Consider the following 19,979-nt stretch of genomic DNA (forward strand, 5'->3'; position numbering starts at 1 on the left):
AGGGTGGCGACAAAGTTAACATGGAAGCCATGAAAACAACCCAAAATTCTGCCTGACACAGCTCGTTTGATAAGGGGACCATGTATGGAGGCAGTGAACTAGTAGTAGATTAAAGGTGCTGCAGTTAAAACTATGTTAGTTGGATCTTGGCATGGAGTTGGCGCTCCGCTGCCAGGCGAGCTTTCGCCAATCCAAGCCCCTGTCTCTAGGCTACTCCCCAAACAGCACTTCTAAGAACCTTTTGTATAAGATCAAGTGTAGTAGCGTTCTTATAAGTTTAGGATATGGCGGGTGAGGGGAATGTAAACAGATGCGCAAGAAGCGCTGAAATAATATTGGTAAATGATAAAAGTTTATTAGTATATTTTGTGGATAACACAGCTGGGTGGCGACAAAGTTAACAACTTTGATGTGGAATCCATGAAAACAACCCAAATTTCTGCCTGACACACCTCGTTTGATAAAGGGACGATGTATGGAGGCAGCTATATGGACGACTTTTGGAGGTAGCAATGGAGACAACGTGTGGAGGCTGCTATGGAGACAATTTAATTTGGATAGTGCCTGTATGTGGCAGTCCCAAAAATTTTTCAAACCAGAGGAGCAGGTAGGTGGCCCTCCAGAAAAATTGAATAGATTGAGTGCCTGTATGTGGCAGTCCCAAAAAGTTTTCAAACCAGAGGAGCAGGTAGGTGGCCCTCCAGAAAAATGGAATCGATTGAGTGCCTGTATGTGGCAGTCCCAAAAAGTTTTCAAACCAGAGGAGCAGGTAGGTGGCCCTCCAGAAAAATAGAATAGATTGAGTGCCTGTATGTGGCACTCCCAAAAAGTTTTCAAACCAGAGGAGCAGGTAGGTGGCCCTCCAGAAAAATAGAATAGATTGAGTGCCTGTATGTGGCAGTCCCAAAAAGTTTTCAAACCAGAGGAGCAGGTAGGTGGCCCTCCAGAAAAATGGAATCGATTGAGTGCCTGTATGTGGCAGTCCCAAAAAGTTTTCAAACCAGAGGAGCAGGTAGGTGGCCCTCCAGAAAAATAGAATAGATTGAGTGCCTGTATGTGGCACTCCCAAAAATTGTTTAAAACAGAGGAACGGGTCGGTGGCCCTCCAGAAAAATTGAATAGATTGAGTGCCTGTATGTGGCACTCCCAAAAATTGTTTAAAACAGAGGAACTGGTCGGTGGCCCTCCAGAAAAATTGAATAGATTGAGTGCCTGTATGTGGCACTCCCAAAAATTGTTTAAAACAGAGGACCGGGTCGGTGGCCCTCCAGAAAAATTAAATGCATAAAGTACTATAGCAAGAGCCAGTGGGCCCTGTCAAAAAATAGCCAGTTTCCTCTGCTTTACTGTACAAAGAGGAGGAGAAGGAGGAAAATGAGGAGGAGGAGGAGTGGATCAATTATTCAGGTTGAGCTTCCTTCACCTGGTGGAGATTGGAAATTATGAGAAATCCAGGCTTTATTCATCTTAATAAGCGTCAGCCTGTCAGCGCTGTCAGTCGACAGGCGTGTACGCTTATCGGTGATGATGCCACCAGCTGCACTGAAAACCCGCTCGGACAAGACGCTAGCGGCAGGGCAGGCAAGAACCTCCAAGGCGTACAGCGCCAGTTCGTGCCACATGTCCAGCTTTGAAACCCAGTAGTTGTAGGGAGCTGTGTGATCATTTAGGACGATGGTATGGTCAGCTACGTACTCCCTCACCATCTTTCTGTAAAGATCAGCCCTACTCTGCCGAGACTGGGGACAGGTGACAGTGTCTTGCTGGGGTGACATAAAGCTGGCAAAAGCCTTGTAAAGCGTACCCTTGCCAGTGCTGGACAAGCTGCCTGCTCGCCTACTCTCCCTCGCTACTTGTCCCGCAGAACTACGCACTCTGCCGCTAGCGCTGTCAGAAGGGAAATACTGTTTCAGCTTGTGCACCAGGGCCTGCTGGTATTCATGCATTCTCACACTCCTTTCCTCTGCAGGGATGAGAGTGGAAAGATTTTGCTTGTACCGTGGGTCCAGGAGAGTGAACACCCAGTAATCGGTGCTGGAATAAATTCTTTGAACGCGAGGGTCACGGGATAGGCAGCCTAGCATGAAATCTGCCATATGCGCCAGAGTACCAACGCGTAAGAATTCACTCCCCTCACTGGCCTGACTGTCCATTTCCTCCTCCTCCAACTCCTCCAACTCCTCTTCTTCTGCCCATACACGCTGAACAGTAAAGGACTCAACAATGGTCCCCTCTTGTGTCTCGCCAACATTCTCCTCCTCTTCCTCCTCATCCTCCTCCACCTCCACCTCCTCCGATATGCGCTGAGAAACAGACCTAAGGGTGCTTTGGCTATCAACAAGGGAATCTTCTTCCCCCGTCTCTTGTGACGAGCGCAAAGCTTCCGACTTCATGCTGACCAGAGAGTTTTTCAACAGGCCAAGCAGCGGGATGGTGAGGCTGATGATGGCGGCATCGCCACTGACCATCTGTGTTGACTCCTCAAAGTTACTCAGCACCTGACAGATATCAGACATCCACGTCCACTCCTCATTGTAGACTTGAGGAAGCTGACTGACCTGACTACCAGTTCTGGTGGAAGTTGACATCTGGCAGTCTACAATGGCTCGGCGCTGCTGGTAAACTCTGGATAACATGGTCAGTGTTGAATTCCACCTCGTGGGCACGTCGCACAACAGTCGGTGAGCGGGCAGTTGGAGGCGGCGCTGCGCTGCCCTGAGAGTGGCAGCATCTGTGCTGGACTTCCTGAAATGCGCACAGATGCGGCGCACCTTCGTGAGCAGATCTGACAGATTGGGGTATGTCTTGAAGAAACGCTGAACTATCAGATTTAACACATGGGCCAGGCATGGCACATGTGTCAGTCTGCCGAGTTGCAGAGCCGCCACCAGGTTACAGCCGTTGTCACACACAACCATGCCTGGCTTCAGGTTCAGCGGTGCCAGCCACAGATCAGTCTGCGCCGTGATGCCCTGTAATAGCTCTTGGGCGGTGTGCCTTTTATCGCCTAGGCTCAGCAGTTTGAGCACCGCCTGCTGTCGCTTAGCAACGGCACTGCTGCTGTGCCTAGAGCTACCGACTGATGGCGCCGTGCCCACGGATGGTAGTTCGGAGGAGGAGGTGGAGGAGGGGTGGGAGGAGGAGGAGGCATAGTAGGCCTGAAACACCTGGACCGAGGTAGGCCCCGCAATCCTCGGCGTCGGCAGTATATGACCAGCCCCAGGGTCAGACTCGGTCCCAGCCTCCACCAAGTTAACCCAATGTGCCGTCAGCGATATATAGTGGCCCTGCCCGGCAGCACTCGTCCACGTGTCCGTGGTCAGGTGGACCTTGTCAGAAACGGCCTTCCCCAGCTGACACAGGGGAAGGAGCAGTGGTGTGCACGGCCGGAGGTGAACGGGCTTGTTGCCACTGAGTGGGGTGTTTAGCATTCATATGCCTGCGCATACTGGTGGTAGTTAAGCTAGTAGTGGTGGAACCCCTGCTGAGCCTGGTTTGGCAAATGTTGCACACCACAGTCCGTCGGTCATCCGGTGTTTCCTTAAAGAACCTCCAGACTTCTGAAGATCTAGCCCTCGCCGCAAGAGCCCTCGCCACGGGAGCTTCACTAGTTGACACATTTGGCGCTGATGCACCAGCTCTGGCCCTGCCTCTCCGTCTGGCCCCACCACTGCCTCTTCCAACCTGTTCTGGTCGAGGACTCTCCTCCGTCTCAGAAGCACTGTGTTCACCCGGCCTCTCAACCCAGCTTGGGTCTGTCACCTCATCATCCTCCGATCCCTCAGTCTGCTCCCCCCTCGGACTTCCTGCCCTGACAACAACTTCCCCACTGTCTGACAACCGTGTCTCCTCATCGTCGGACACCTCTTTACACACTTCCACTACGTCAAGAAGGTCATCATCACCCACAGACTGTGACTGGTGGAAAACCTGGGCATCGGAAAATTGCTCAGCAGCAACCGGACAAGTGGTTTGTGACTGTGGGAAGGGTCCAGAAAACAGTTCCTCAGAGTATGCCGGTTCAAATGCCAAATTTTCCTGGGAGGGGGCAGACTGGGGGGGAGGAGGCTGAGGTGCAGGAGCTGGAGGAGTGGCGATTTCGGTGACATGGGTGGACTGCGTGGAAGACTGACTGGTGGACAAATTGCTCGAAGCATTGTCAGCAATCCACGACATCACCTGTTCGCACTGTTCTGGCCTCAACAGTGCTCTACCACGAGTCCCAGTAACTTCAGACATGAACCAAGGGAGTGTAGCTCTGCGGCGTTCCCCTGCTCCCTCATAAGCAGGTGGTGTCTCACCCCGGCCAGGACCACGGCCTCTGACCCCTGCAGTAGTTGGACGCCCACGTCCCCGCCCTCGTCCTCTACCCCTAGCCCTCGGGTTAAACATTTTTAAAATGAGAGTTATAGCTTTAATTTTTTTTTAACTTTTTTTTGTGTTTTTTTTTTTTTTTTGTGTTTTTGAGTTTTTAAAACCAAACAATGCTATCCTATTGCTATGGCTATTTTCTAGCCAAGTATGAAAGCACACTACTATGCCAGATGAGATGACACCGAGTTATTAAACAAAATAAACGTAAAATAAAAAAGGACAAATGGCAGACTGTGCCTAATTGAAATCCAACCCCTACTAAATTTTCCCACTTCGGTCTTTGCAATGGATATGTGCGTCACTAAGCGCAAAACACAGCGGTCGCAAGTCTCACTACAAATTGCTCACAATTGGCTAGTAGATGCACTGCAGCAAGTACAGCCACCAGCAGATCAACCAGAAATCAAATATATAACGCTACTGTAGGCGTAAGCCGTTTGGATTCTCCTATGGCTATTTTCTAGTAGTATGAAAGCACACTACTATGCCAGATGAGATGACACTGAGTTATTAAACAAAATAAACGTAAAATAAAAAAGGAAAAATGGCAGACTGTGCCTAATTGAAATCCAACCCCTACTAAATTTTCCCACTTTGGTGTTTGAGGTGGATATGTGTGCCACTAAGAGCTAAACACAACGGTAGCAAGTCCCCCTGCTAATTCCTCACAAAATGGTACTAGATGCAAATAAAAAAAAAAAAAAGTAGAACGTTATTGTAGCCCTAAGAAGGGCTGTTGGGTTCTTGGAGAATCACTCCTGCCTAACAGTAAGCTAATAGAACACCCTAACGCTTTCCCTGACCAGCAGCAGCTCTCTCCCTAGCGGCATCCAGACACAGAATGATCCGAGCAGCGCGGGCAGCGGCTAGTCTATCCCAGGGTCACCTGATCTGGCCAGCCAACCACTGCTATCGACGTGTAAGGGTACCACGTCATGCTGGGTGGAGTGCAGAGTCTCCTGGCTTGTGATTGGCTCTGTTTCTGGCCGCCAAAAAGCAAAACGGCGGGAGCTGCCATTTTCTCGAGCGGGCGAAGTATTCGTCCGAGCAACGAGCAGTTTCGAGTACGCTAATGCTCGAACGAGCATCAAGCTCGGACGAGCATGTTCGCTCATCTCTAGTGGCGATCTTTTGAAAGTACCATATTTTTCTAACTATAACACCTATGTTTAAGCAAGAAAGAGTCTTATTAAAAAGTTCCTGGATCATATAGTACAGATAAGTCAGGAGCATCCAGCACTGCCAGACCCTCCTGTGCGCTGTCCTGGAGACCAGGTGAAGCGCTGACAAAAGAATTCAGCCAATCACTGATAGAACAGAGCCTCTGCACTGCTGTCTCCCTGCCAGTCCTGACACAAGTAATACCTGTAGGACCTGTGATGTCAGAAGCATGTCACTGTAAGGACCTTGAATCTTTCTTTGCATACTAATGGTTGGAATAGAACTGAGGTTCAGGTTGCTGCTGTATTGGAACTGATTGGACCACACCGGGTTACTCTGCAGCTAAGCTCTGTCAATCAAATGGTTAACTTGAGTGATGGATGGCTGATCCAGTCAGCTGCTGGGGACGGAATTCAGGAACTCCTTAATATATCTTCCCAATTTCATTATACCTTGTTGGTCTTCCATATTTTTTGCTTGTTATCGTTTTGCTATACTGTGTGTCTGACCTTTGCTTCGTTTTTTGAGCATTCTCCTTGTTATTCGATTCTATAATTCAATTCTGACTTTGCTTGTCTATCTGTTATCTTTTGTTTGTCCCTTTGTGTTTGGTCCTCTTTCCTTTGCACTGTCACCGTAGGGATAGTCGAACAGAAGTCGCTCTTCAATTGGGTTTGCGAGGCATGTTAATGGATGGATATAGCTGAGCTGTGTGAGCTAATGGATGGATGTAGCTGTGCCGTGTGTATATGTGTATGGATGTAGCATTGCTCTGTGTAAGCATACATATGCACAGTTCTGTGCCTGTGTGTGAACTGAGGTTAAGGTTGCTGCTGTATCAGAAGTAACTGAACCACAGCTGGTTCTTCTGAAGCTCAACTCTGCCAAGCATATGGTTAACTTGAATGATGGACAGCCGCTCCAGTCAGCTGCTGGGGGCAGCATCCAGGAACTCCTTTATATATTTGCCCAATTCCATTACACCTTGCTGCTTTTACTAGGCTCTTGATTCTTTTCCATTTTTCTGTTTGCTATCATTGCCTATGTGTGTGATCACCAGGTAATTTTTAATTCATTCATTCATTTATTAAATTCATATTTCTGGGGTGAGTCTTATAGTAAGGAGTGTCTTATGGTATGAAAACTATCTAATATTCGGAATCCTATACAACCCAAATGACCATATTTTGTTAAATACTTATTGTGATACTTATTATATCGTTCCTCATTCATGATAATTCATCTTCAATACCCACCTAAGTATCATAACGTAATGAAATCATAGGTGTTTATGGCAAATGTTTCTCAATGACAGTTTTACCTTATAAATATCTGGGAGATGTCTAATTTTCTGCCATTATTCACACGTTTGCATATGGTAATTGCTGCTTGATTTTTTTTTTCCCCATCAATTTAGAAAATTATCAACCTTTATTGAATATTCAGACAATGAAGAGAAATTGGGATTACCTGTTACCTGATGTGTAATTAAATAATGGTACCTACGACTACCGCCACCCGTGCTCGGGACAATTAGGAAACTATACAAGACTGCCTTCCCTCAATTCTCTAATTTGCTTAATTGCCTATGGAGAACTATAGTAAAGGGAAGGAGCCGTTCAGCCCCTCAGATTAACAATGTGATTTAAGAAACATGTCCTTAATGTTATACAATTATTCGTGCTGAGGCTCGGTGAAAGATCCCATCTCCCCCCATCACCTGCATTGCTAACTTGCTCTTACATCATTTCTGACACTAATTAATTACAGGTCTCTAATGTAGAAAAATCATTAAGGGTAATCTTCGCTGAGAGGTTGTGTTCATATGGCTTCTCTCAGAGAGGATATTACTGCGCCGCGCTGTCAGACTACTGGAGGGGATCTATCACGTTCTCCTCTTCTGAAGGTTGTAGTACAAAGTAATAAAAGATGACAAAGTAGAGAAGATTTTCCTGTGTTTAAAGATGGTTATAAACATTAAAAAGTAAAAAGTTTTTACTTTTAGCTACGAAGGGCGGATTGTAAAGTATTCTTTTTCGGGAAAGTATTACTCTGTATTGTGCTGTAATTGGGTAACATCAGGGCCCCGGTGCAGAATTGGTATACGGAATATATTCTACCTGCAGATAGGACACTATGTATGATCTGTTCAACTCCTACTGCTCTATGACATACGACTTGGAAATAGCACCCTTTATACCAGTGGTGGCGAACCTATGGCACGGGTGCCAGAGGTGGCACTCTGAGCCCTTTTAGTGGGCATTCAGGCTGTTGCCCCAGCACAGAATTCACCAGACAGGACTTGAGGGAAACGTGAAGCATCTTGGTCTACCTGAGACTACAGGAAGAGAAGGTGAGGACATGGTCAGATTATCATTAAAACCATTGAAGCTCCTGCTCTTGGCCCAACTTTTCATGTTCAGCTCCAATCTGAATTTTCCCACCTTCTGTCAATGATATTGGTGTCCTGGTATAGCACGGAGCAAGAAGATTTTAATAATTTAGTGCTAGAATTGCCGTGTTGGGACTTTGCAATAAATAAGTGGGTCTGGTTTGCATTTTGGGCACTCGGTCTCTAAAAGGTTCTCTATCACTGCTATATACAATCGGCTCAGCTATTACTGCTCTATAACATGCTAAATGTAGATAGGATCCTGAATACAATCTGCTCAGCTCCTCCGACTGCCTGCAGATATCACACTATGTACAAGCTGCTCAGGTCTACCTGCTCTATAACATACGGCTTGCAGATAGGATGCAATGTAAAATCTGCTTAGCTCCTCCTATTTTATATCATGCTATCTGCAGATTGGACACTATGTACAATCTTTTTAGCTCCTCCTGCTCTATAACATACTTCATGCAGATAGGACACTATTTAAAATCTGCTCCGCTCCTCCTGCTCTATAACATGCTGCCTGCAGATAGGAAACTGTGTACAATCTGCTCAGCTCCTCTTGCTGTATATCATACTGCCTGCAGATAGGACACTATGGGGCAGATTTACTTACCCACCCCTGCACGATCCCCGACGATAATGCACTCTGCCGCGATTCACTAAGATTGTGCGCCCAATATCCTGCATGTGTCGCTTTCCCACTCAGGTCCTGTAAGTCCCATCTTCTTCCTGGTGCATGTAAGTACTTGATCTTGCGACACAATTAAAATGTTAAATCCGGCGCTCAGTCTGAATCCGCCGGATCGTCCGACAGCAAGACCCCCGATTTCTGTTGCATGAAAGCCAGCGAGATTGCAGCAAAATCCAATCACGTGCGCCACAATACCCTTTTAAATGCGGCACAAATTGGTAGTCGTCGGAATATCCGATGTATGTGCGGTCCACAGACCCTTAGTAATTGAGCCCCTATATATAATAGGCTTAGCTCCCCCTACTTTATAACCCACTGCCTGCAGATAGGGCCCTGTGTACAACCTGCTCAGCCCTTCCTGCTCTACAACATGCTACCAAGCTACTTGTGCCTTTTACATTTGGAGAGGAAATTGTACCAGGGTGAAGAATAAAACCGGATTGTGGTTCAGCCAGGAGCTTTGTAGTTTTCTAATGTTCATGTTCTTCAGAATGAAAAATGCATCGCTTCCTTTGGGGAAACAGAACAGATGCTGCATCAGCATATTCCCACTAAAATGTGAAGGTTATTTATAAAATATGACAACAGAAATGGAAACTACCATTAGCGAATGATTCCCTCCTTCCCCTCTTCTCACCTTTCTCCTTCATTGTTCCGAAGACCCCTGTTTTATCATCTGTAACACGTCCCTCTATTTTTGGCAAATGTGCAATATATAAATAGCAGATGTCTTCAATGCGGAATGTGAGATATCTACACCCTGAAATCATTAATTCTGTGCAGTCATTATTGTCTGCTCTATATTATCGTTCAGCCTTTGAACCCAATATATAAGTCAAGCTTCTTCTTTGGAGCCATTGAGGATACAAGGTAAATGTGACTAGTGGACCCGTTAAAGTTCCTGAAGGTCCTTTTCAGGTTCTTTTCAGGTTCTATGGCAGCACATGATGACATGGGGAGATGATTGGTGCCAGCACCAATTGTGGGGTTTTAACGAAGGAGGAGGGAGGGTTGAGTCGAACCTGAAATTCTAGCTGAAGTCCCGATTCGGAGACCTAAACTTGTAATGTTCGGCGCAGACCCAGACATTGCAGGTTCGGATCCACTCATCATCAGGATCTAACTACCATAATGGGTACATAACAATTTTATGGAGGCAATAATCCAATTGACAAACATATGCAAATTAGATAATGTTAGGGACAATTAATAGAACCATTTTTTTTAAACATTGAATATTCTCCGCCAGTTTCTCTTAACATGTCTGTATTCTGATATTATGGAGCTCATTTACTAAGGGTCCTGCTGCCACACTTTGGTCGGATATTCCAACGACTTCTGATCCATGCTGCATCGTGCAGGGGATTGTGTCGCACGCGATTGGATTTTGGCGCATCGGCGCTGTCTTGCACGCAACACAAATCGGGGGGTGGGCCGTCGGACAGACGGATTCGGACAACACGCATGATTTAACATTTCAAATTGTGTTGCAAGACATGCACTCACATACACCAGGAAGAAGAAGGTGAACTCCGGTGGACCTAGTCGGGAAAGCGACGAACGCAGGAACTTGGGGGCACAGGCTACGTGAGTCACGCTGGACTTCATCTTCAAGGGACCGTCCGATCAGGGATCGCAACAGGACCGGGTAAGTAAATGTGCCCCTATGTCCACGATGAAGACTGCCCCAAAACTACCCTTAACTGTAGTAACTTTGTCTGACCACTACAGAAAGAATGGAGCTGTTTGTTTCCTGTTCTATTCTCTGTTTATCATCTACTTAGAACAACTGATCTTGGGGGGTGTTGACGATTGGACCCCCACTATACTCATATAAAAGACAGTTTATGGATATATTATCAAACATTTAGACTAGAAAATCCCTTTAAGCTCTGCATGTAGTATTTTAGGGTTAGTAAGAGTTGAATATAGCAGAGCACATACTTAGAGATAGAGCACACCAGTTTCAGTTACCATTAGAGATGAGCGGACCCAATGGATGTGTTTGGGTTCGGCATTGGGGTTTGGCCACCTGACCTGGACATGTTTCCAGATTAGCAACCGAACAACCTGGTAGATTGATAACCATAACAACTAGCCATGGCTATGATTGGCCAGGGGTATTACAAGATATTGCACTTATAAAATAGCCTTCCTTCCTCAGCACAGCTCTAAGCTATTGTGGAGAAATGGTTCAGCTACCTGAAGTTTCAGCAGGAGACTGAAGCAGGTATTATAAATGAAAGGAGTAAAATCTCAATATTACTGACATCATAGAGTTTATCTGGAGTAGCGCAATCCAGAGTAATGGTGCAGCTCGAGAAAAGTCTTGAAGACAGAATTGAAAGCTTTGGATTACTGTCCCTGTTACTCTTATATTGAATGGAATGGTATTGAATGTATCTAGGGAAGTTCAGACTTCAGAGACATTTTTGGGTCAGCGTAATAAGTTTAAATTGTAATATTTGTTGTGTATGAGCGGCCCAGAAATATTGGCCTAGAATTAGTGTCAGATGATACAGACTGTGGAAAAATTCAAGATAAAGTGAGCAATACCCAATTTCTTTTGTAGTCAAGTCACTTCAGAGACAAACCAACAATTTTGCAATAAAAAAATGTGCTATAATTGTAATAAAATAATTGGGATGTTCTCTTTGACCCTTAAAGTGAACCTGTCACAAGGAATGTTATTTTTAACATTTTCCAATAGCCTGTGCTATGCTTATTTTAAAAAATGCCTTTGCCAGCATTCTGAATCATTGCAGTACTTTATATAAGTTTAATTCACATTACCTGGCTCTCTGTCAGCAGCATGTAGGGGCAGCTGCAACCTGTGTAAAATGTCCCATCCCCGCCAGTTCTGAGATTTTTCCATCCACTTTGGGAGTGACAAGGCTGAAATCAGGGCTGGGGCTAGAACACCATATAAACTATAATCTACGATGAAAACCGGCAGCCACTATAGGTGAAATCTCCATCAGGCCTGGTCTAAATGGGTCCTACCTGGCACAGACGGTTTCCCTTGTCTATAAAAAGGGTTATTCCCATAAAGACAAAATTCTTAAATATACTCAGGATAACAAAATAACACATTCTCTAATTCACTGTTATTAACAAAAATAAAGCAATTGACAGATATAATACCAACCTGTCTTGGTGTTTACATTTTGGTTGTCCCTGGACATGACCATACATTCCTGACTATAGTTGGCAGAGTCCTCTAGCATTTTTTGCACTGTAGGGGGAGACCTGCAGACACAGGCACTTCCTGTCCAGGAGCAGCTCTATAGACAATATAAGCTCTGGATCCAAGGGGAGGGGAGAGCATAGCAGTGCTGACTGTGTGTCAGTGTGTCTCATGACTGTGATCTCCCTTTTTCTATGCGTCAGATACGAGTAGGAAATGTAGCTAAACCCTGTACCCTGATAATCTAAGCACATTGTCAGCACACAGCATCTCATAGCACAGAGGAATCATAAAGTGTCTGCTCACCTAGTGCACGCCCACACTCTGGAATCTTACACCGACCATCACTGTGTGATTGGAGCAAAAACAGCAATAAATCTGAGTAGAATTGCAAAGTAAAGGGGGATAAAATTATCTTTATTAAGTAAATATCACTAGGGGATTTAAATTTGAGAACTTTCTTTTATGGGTAAACCCCTTTAAGAGGCCAGAGCCCATGGTAAATCCAGGACACCAGGGGGAATAAATCCCTCCCTATATTGATAAATCAATAGATATATTTTCATCTGAATTTCTTCTTGACTATAGGTTTTCCTGACACTCTAGTGACGCGTGATCCTTAAGAAGCTGCGCTGTAGTCTTGTTGTAGGTTACTATGTATTTGAATCCTCACAACCTTTGTTTGACATTACCACCCACTTGCCATCAAGTGCCTTAACTTTTTTCCATTTGATAATACTCTCTGTTCTGCTTAAGATTTCTGTTAGCGTAATTGGACATCTAAACTGTATCAGGCCTCCAACTAGACACGGGCAAGATAAATCTCTTCTGTAGCTAAAAGTAGCAAGTAAGTCTCGTATCATAATGACCTTTTAATTTTTCAGCGCTCGCAAGCTATTTGTCCTGTGCGATGAGAGTGTCTGAGAGCCGGTGCTATCAGAGACTGTTTTTGCATTTATATATGACAGAATATTGCAAACTGGAAGATGATTGGATAAGAGCAGCAAACAATTTTACATGTTTACATATGTCATAAATATTCATTCATATATTTAAAGGGGATAATAAGCAAATATAAAGGTAAGAGATATCTACAGAACATTTACAAGTGAAGGGACAATGGGGGTCATTTACTAAGGGCCCGATTCGCGCTTTCCCGACGTCTTACCCGAATATTTCCGATTTGCGCCGATTTCCCCTGAATTGCCCCGGGATTTTGGCGCACGTGATCGGATTGTGGCGCATCGGCGCCGGCATGCACGCGACGGAAATCGGGGGGCGTGGCCGAACAAAAACCCGACGGATCCGGAAAAACCGACGCATTTAAAAGAAAAAATGTGTCGCGGAAATTGCACTTACCTTTACTCAGCCCGGCTCGGTGAATTCCAGTGCGTTCCGATGCTCTTCAGTGCAGCGGAGGAACTACCTTAATAAAGAGAACGCGCCGCTGGATTGCGAACGGACCGGGTAAGTAAATCTGCCCCAATGTGCTCTGAGCCCACCACAAATTCCCATTATAGTACTTGAGAACCCCTCTATTACTGTACTGTATTACATGGAGGGCCATTCATTTGAATGGTTGCCATGAAATTCCACAATGACAACCTGAGCGCCCCAGTGTTTAACCAAGAATTAGTGGTCTCATCAGGCTCATGGGGCATGCTCAGGCTTGTACACTAGTTGTCGTTCTTAAATGGAGAACAAAAGACTGGAAAGTGCAGGTAAATATACATATAAAGTTGCAAATAGCAATTCATACTGAATAGATTAGAATAGTGAAAATCTTCTTGAAAGTTCCTGCCAGGTAGAACCCTGATTACTATACTCACACATCATGATTGACAGTGAGAGTCCTGATTACCCCAGAAATCAGGATTCTCACTGTTAATCACTATGTGTGGATGGTGTAGTCAGAACCTTTACTGTCAATCACTGTGTGTGGCCAAGGTAATCAGGACTCTCACTGTCCATCACTGTGTGTGTGTGGGGGGAGGTAATCAGGACTCTCACTGTCCATCACTGTGTGTGGGCAGGGTAATCAGGACTCTCACTGTCAATCACTGTGTGTGGGCGGAGTAATCAGGACTCTCACTGTCATCACTGTGTGTGGGAGAAGTAATCAGGACTCTCACTGTCAATCACTGTGTGTGGTCGGAGTAATCAGGACTCTGGCTGTCAATCACTGTGTGTAGGAGGAGTAATCAGGACTCTGGCTGTCAATCACTGTGTGTGGGAGGAGTAATCAGGACTCTGGCTGTCAATCACTGTGTGTGGTCGGAGTAATCAGGACTCTCACTGTCAATCACTGTGTGTGGGAGGAGTAATCAGGACTCTCACTGTCAATCACTGTGTGTGGGAGGAGTAATCAGGACTCTCACTGTCAATCACTGTGTGTGGTCGGAGTAATCAGGACTCTGGCTGTCAATCACTGTGTGTAGGAGGAGTAATCAGGACTCTGGCTGTCAATCACTGTGTGTGGGAGGAGTAATCAGGACTCTGGCTGTCAATCACTGTGTGTGGTCGGAGTAATCAGGACTCTCACTGTCAATCACTGTGTGTGGGAGGAGTAATCAGGACTCTCACTGTCAATCACTGTGTGTGGCCGGGGTTACCAGGACTCTCACTGTCAATAACTGTGTGTGGGCAGGATAATGAGGACTCTTACTTTCAATCACTGTGTGTGGGCGGGGTAATCAGGACTCTTACTGTCAATCACTGTGTGTGGGCGGGGTAATCAGGACTCCTAGAGTCCTGTCAGAATTTACATTGATATTTTTAAAATATATCCTTCCAAATCCAATAATTATATATATATGTATATATATCACGGAATTCAGCCCTACTCCCTCAACGATATCATGTTCCCAAGTAGAGCAGCACAAGTTCACAGTATGTCTAAGAGGGGAAATAATGTACCCCATCCAAGCAGCTCACCCCATCCCACCCCTAGGGTGCTTTTCCTTTTGCTTCTTCCAAGGAGCTCCTCACCAGATTCCTCTGAGCATTAGTTACTGCTCCGTCTTGAATTCTTCTATGACTCAGCGAGGAGAAGAAGAAGCAAAGACTCCTGACCTCTACTTTCCACTGATCGGGGGTATCTGGGAGCCATATTCTTGATGACCTTAGTAGATATTAGTTGCTTTGAACTACAGATAAAATAAAATCAGCCCCCGTGTCTACGTCCACCACCTGCTGTATAACGCTTAGATGTAGTGATGAAAGTAACTAACTACGTGTGCGACGCGTCTCAGTCAGGTTTTTCTTGTGTTTTGGTGCAGCTCATTGCTTTTTGCTCTTCTTCTACTTGATCCTCACCTTGATGAAAGCGTATGCACATCTGACCTGAGTGCGATTATGTGATGATGAACTCATCTCTCTGCCTATCACCTCCTGACTCCTTCTACAGCGACATCATCCCGGTGCTACGGCTAGAATCTCATTCCCTGGCTATGGGCGGCATTGGGGAGTAAATGTCCTTGAGTTGCCGTCTCCAGAATTATTTATTAGAGATCTCTATCCATTTGTATATACATTTATCTATACATTTATTTTAAGCTTTGAATCCTAAATCTTAGATTGTACATAGTGTCCTATTTGCAGGCAGTATGTTATAGAGCAGGAGGAGCAGAGCAGATTGTACATAGTGTCCTATTTGCAGGCAGTATGTTATAGAACAGGAGGAGCTGAGCAGATTGTACATAGTGTCCTATCTGCAGGCAGCATGTTACAGAGCAGGAAGAGCTGAGCAGATTGTATATAGTGTCCGATCGGCAGGAGCATGTTATAGAGCAGGAGAAGCTGAACAGATTGTACATAGTTTCCTATCTTGAGCTGAACAGACTGTACACAATATCCTCTCTGCAGGTAGCATGTTATAGAGCAGGAAGAGCTGACCAGATTGGACATAGTGGGGGTCACTGGAATGCACGCGACGGAAATCGGGGGGCGTGGCCGAACGAAAACCCGACGGATTCGGAAAAATCACCGCATTTTTTAAAAAAAATGTGTCGCGAAAATTGCACTTACCTTCACTCAGCCCAGCTCGGTGAACTCCAGTGCGTTCCAGGGATCTTCAGCGCAGCAGCACCACCTGGTGGACGGTGGAGGAACTGCCTTAGTGAATCTCGGCCGGACCCGAATCCAGCTCAGAGAATGCGCCGCTGGATCGCGAATGGGCCGGGTAAGTAAATCTGCCCCAGTGTTCTAGGTGCAAACAGCATGTTATAGAGCAGGAGGAGGTGAGCAGATTGTACATAGTGTCCTATCTGTGAGTAGCATGTTTTAGAGCAGGAGGAGCTGAGCAGATTGTACATAGTGTCCTATCTGTGAGTAGCATGTTATAGAGCAAGAGGATCTGAGCAGATTGTACATAGTGTCTTAGCTGGTGAGAGCAGAGAGGTTTTCATGTAAATCCCTACTCTTACTATGCTTATTCCAGTGGCCAGATACCTACTAACTGGTGTTTATAGTCGTATAACAGTCAATGAAAATTAGATTCACTGGACACCAAAGCAAAAAATACAATGGCAAGAAATACAAATTCTATTTTATCATTTTCCACAAAACTATGCATCTGCTCAGCTCCTCCTGCTCTATAACATAATCTGACACCACATTCATCCTGACAGATTTCACTTGTGGTGAATGGTATACGCCGCCCTCTGTGCCAGCCTTGTCTATTTAGCTCTTGGCAGTGAGTATAAGGTCATCTTGGCACGCTGGTGCCCCGCTGCCCTTCCTGGCCGGTAAGTGATGGAGTCACAGGGGAGATTGATCCCATCATCTTATATCAGCCTCAGTGTCGGGGACTGTCTGTGTATTAGGACACTTCACTGTAGACGACAGACACCTCTCTGTGTACACAAAGATAATTGCTGATGTGTAATTGTCTTCCAATAAACCTTAATTTCCCAGTGGGATGGGGGGCTACAGCTCACCCCGCTAATAGCAGCAGCCTGGGACAATGCTACATAGAGCAGCCTTTGTCCTCACTGTACTGAGAGGGGGCGATGGAGGCTCATTACTCCCATTATACAAAGCACTTGTCTCCTAAAGAGTTAATTAGGCGTGCATTAAAATGCACATTACATACTAAGAAACATACAAGAACATCTGACTAATTCTATAACGTGCAATGTTCTACTATACAATCCATTTTTCCAGCACGCAGATCACATTAGCCTTACAAGAAGCTAATATTTTACTAGGATTATTCTGCTGTTGGATAATCCTGGAGATCATACGGCTAGTTACAAGGCTCGGAGCTGCGAGGGAGATGTCCATGGTCCTGAAATATCCTGGGCTAGAACAACATGATGCCTTTGTCTGAAAACAGCGCCACAGCTGTCCACAGGTTGTTTTTGGTATTGCAACCGTTTCTGGAGCTAAGTTGCAAAATCAAGTACATGCTATAGACAGGGGTGGCGCTGTTTCTGAAAGCAGCTATAATTTTGCTAAAATGTACAGTCCCTTTAAAAAAGTTTTGACATCAAAGTACAGCTGAGATTAAATCGCCACACACTGGCCAATGGATCAGTTTGCAGCCCGACTCCTTTGAAATGATAGGAGACAAAATACCGCACAGAACGTATGCACGCGAGGGGCGCGGTTTATGGAAATAGCCGTGTTTTATTTCAATTCCTAGGCAACTATTTAAAAATTGGGGTTTTTTTCTACAGCAGTAACAATAAAACCTTGCGTCTTATATTCACTTTACCTTTTCCAACAATTTATGGAAAGCAGGAATCATTGGGGGACATTAATCATAGTTTTTTAGACTGTTTCTAGCTGGGGGGTTTTGCGCAGTTCGTTAATTTGGCGTTTTTGTGACATTTTCTGGCACACGTCAAAGTCCAGCACTTAGGCCTCTTCCACACTCGCGTTGCAGATCACGTCAGAGTTTGATCAGGGTGCGATCAGGGTTTGGTCAGTGATAAACGCACATTTTGCATCAGTTTTCAGTCAGAGTTTGTTCAGTGTCTCAGTTTTTCACGCACGTTTTCAATGCAATTTCATTGCGTTACCTGCGCGTGAAAGGACTCAGGGCTGAGCTCTATCTTTTCTATGGCAATTGATGCGTGAAAAACGCATTGCACTTGCATTGGACTTGCGTGTGTCTCAGAGTGCAATGCGTTTTTGATGCATCTCCATAGACTCGTATGGTGCGTTTTTCACGCGCGTGACTTGCAAAAGTAGAGCATTCGAGATTTAAACGTGCGGTAAAAAAAATGCGCGTGTGTGCGTGAGAAAAAATGCAAGTCTGAAAAGACCCATTGATTACAATGGGTCAGAGTGCAATGCAAGTTCTGCGCGTCAAAAGCACGCGCAGAAAACGCGCGTGAAAAACGCAAGTGTGAAAGGGGCCTTAGTGGTTGCGAGTCCCTGCGCCTTATCTGACATAGTGAGCGGCTGCTATACAGATGTTTGCACGGGATCTATCACTAATTTGAGCCTAAAAAGACGCAAAAAAGGCGCAAATATGCACCTACTCTGAGCAGGTGCACTTAAAAAAAAACTTCACTTTTCATTTGCTTCCCAAATGAAAAATGATCTCCATGCAACATAAAAAATACTTCGGAGCAGTTTTAAAAGGTAAAGAAATGTAATGTAACGACTTCATCTCTTTCTATAGGATCATCTCTGTGAGTGATTATTGTCTTATTGTGCATTTCCTGTACATTATAATAAAAAAGGCAAAGACTCATTTGAGTAAGAATTTTTTTTTTTTTTTTACATAACATGTAACTTTTAGTCCCTGCATTTGGATCATAATGAGACTTTTTTATGCAAAAATGAAGCCCTGAACGTTTTGTCACCTTTTCTCAGTCTCCTTTCATTATTGCTCACAAATGAGATCTAATAATTTGAGACCAATTTGGCCCAAATTTAGGCGCTAATGAATCGAACATGCGACAATTCCAAAGTGCATTTACTAAGGCAGAACTGGATCCATCATAGATCACAAGCCAAAAAAAGAACAAACCAGGCGCAAAAATAGGCAAACCTGAGACCCTCTATGATTAATGTCCCCCATTGAGTCTTTGGTTTCTCCTGAACCCTATCACCAGTTGTACTTCCAAGGACTATTTTTGGATCTCTGCTTGCTGTCATTCTATAGAAAGTGTAATTATTTATTTCCAATAGACAGAAATTTGACTGTGGTCATACAGGTGCACGGCTCGTGATAACACACAGGTGCACGGCTCGTTATATCACACATATCTGATTACTCTCTAACGAGCCGGGCACCTGTGTGACCATGGTCAATTTTTTTATCCACTGGAAGTAAACATAGAATGACAGCAAGCAGAGATCTAGAAAACCACTATGAATTGATACAGAAAGTATTTTGGAAAATTGTATTATTTTTTTATCATAAAAACAATAACATTAATTTGCCGAAGTGGGAACACCCCTTTAATCACTATCCCCATAGATAAGTAATTTGTATTAATTCAGGAAAAAAACTGCTTTAAATAAATAAATAAATTCACATGCTGATTGCACTTCAAGTTAACAGTTTCCATCTAAATGATAAAATATTGGTAACTTGCAGAAGCCACTAGGGGGAGCTCCATCCATACAAATGTGTATAGTATACATAGAACTAGATCTATAAACCCAGGCACTCCCCCTAGTGACAGCATCTGACAAAAAGAAACTTCTCTGAAGATAAAATGTGTTTGCATTTATTCAATGTGTTGAACACTGCCAAGAGAGTATCTGAGTTTTGGTCCATATTTCCATGTATGGTGATTTACAGCATATAAAACCCTTTCTAAGGTCTCATTCATTCTGGGAGAGCACAGGGTCGGGAGAAGGACAGGGGAGTGATCTTCACCCCTCCTCCCTCCATAGGCAGAAGAGCGGCTGCGTCACAAATCTACCAAAATAAAGGCATGTCCTATATTTTGTGGTCCAGCCACCCAACTCGGTCACGATGCAGTAAATCACCATGTGCTCACCACCACCAGGAGCCATAGAGGTCTATGGAGGTCGTGATATGGCTGCAAACCATGCGACCAGATCACTGACCCCATAACGGGCGTCTGAATGAGTCCTTAGGATGATGAAAGCACGGGCTCCCTTCATTGCGCACAAGACATATAGTACAGGTCCAAGCTTCCAAAATAAACATATATATAGACATTACACATCACATTTTACAC

This window comes from Engystomops pustulosus, chromosome 8 (assembly GCF_040894005.1).
Source record: "Engystomops pustulosus chromosome 8, aEngPut4.maternal, whole genome shotgun sequence".
Taxonomy (NCBI): Eukaryota; Metazoa; Chordata; class Amphibia; order Anura; family Leptodactylidae; genus Engystomops; species Engystomops pustulosus.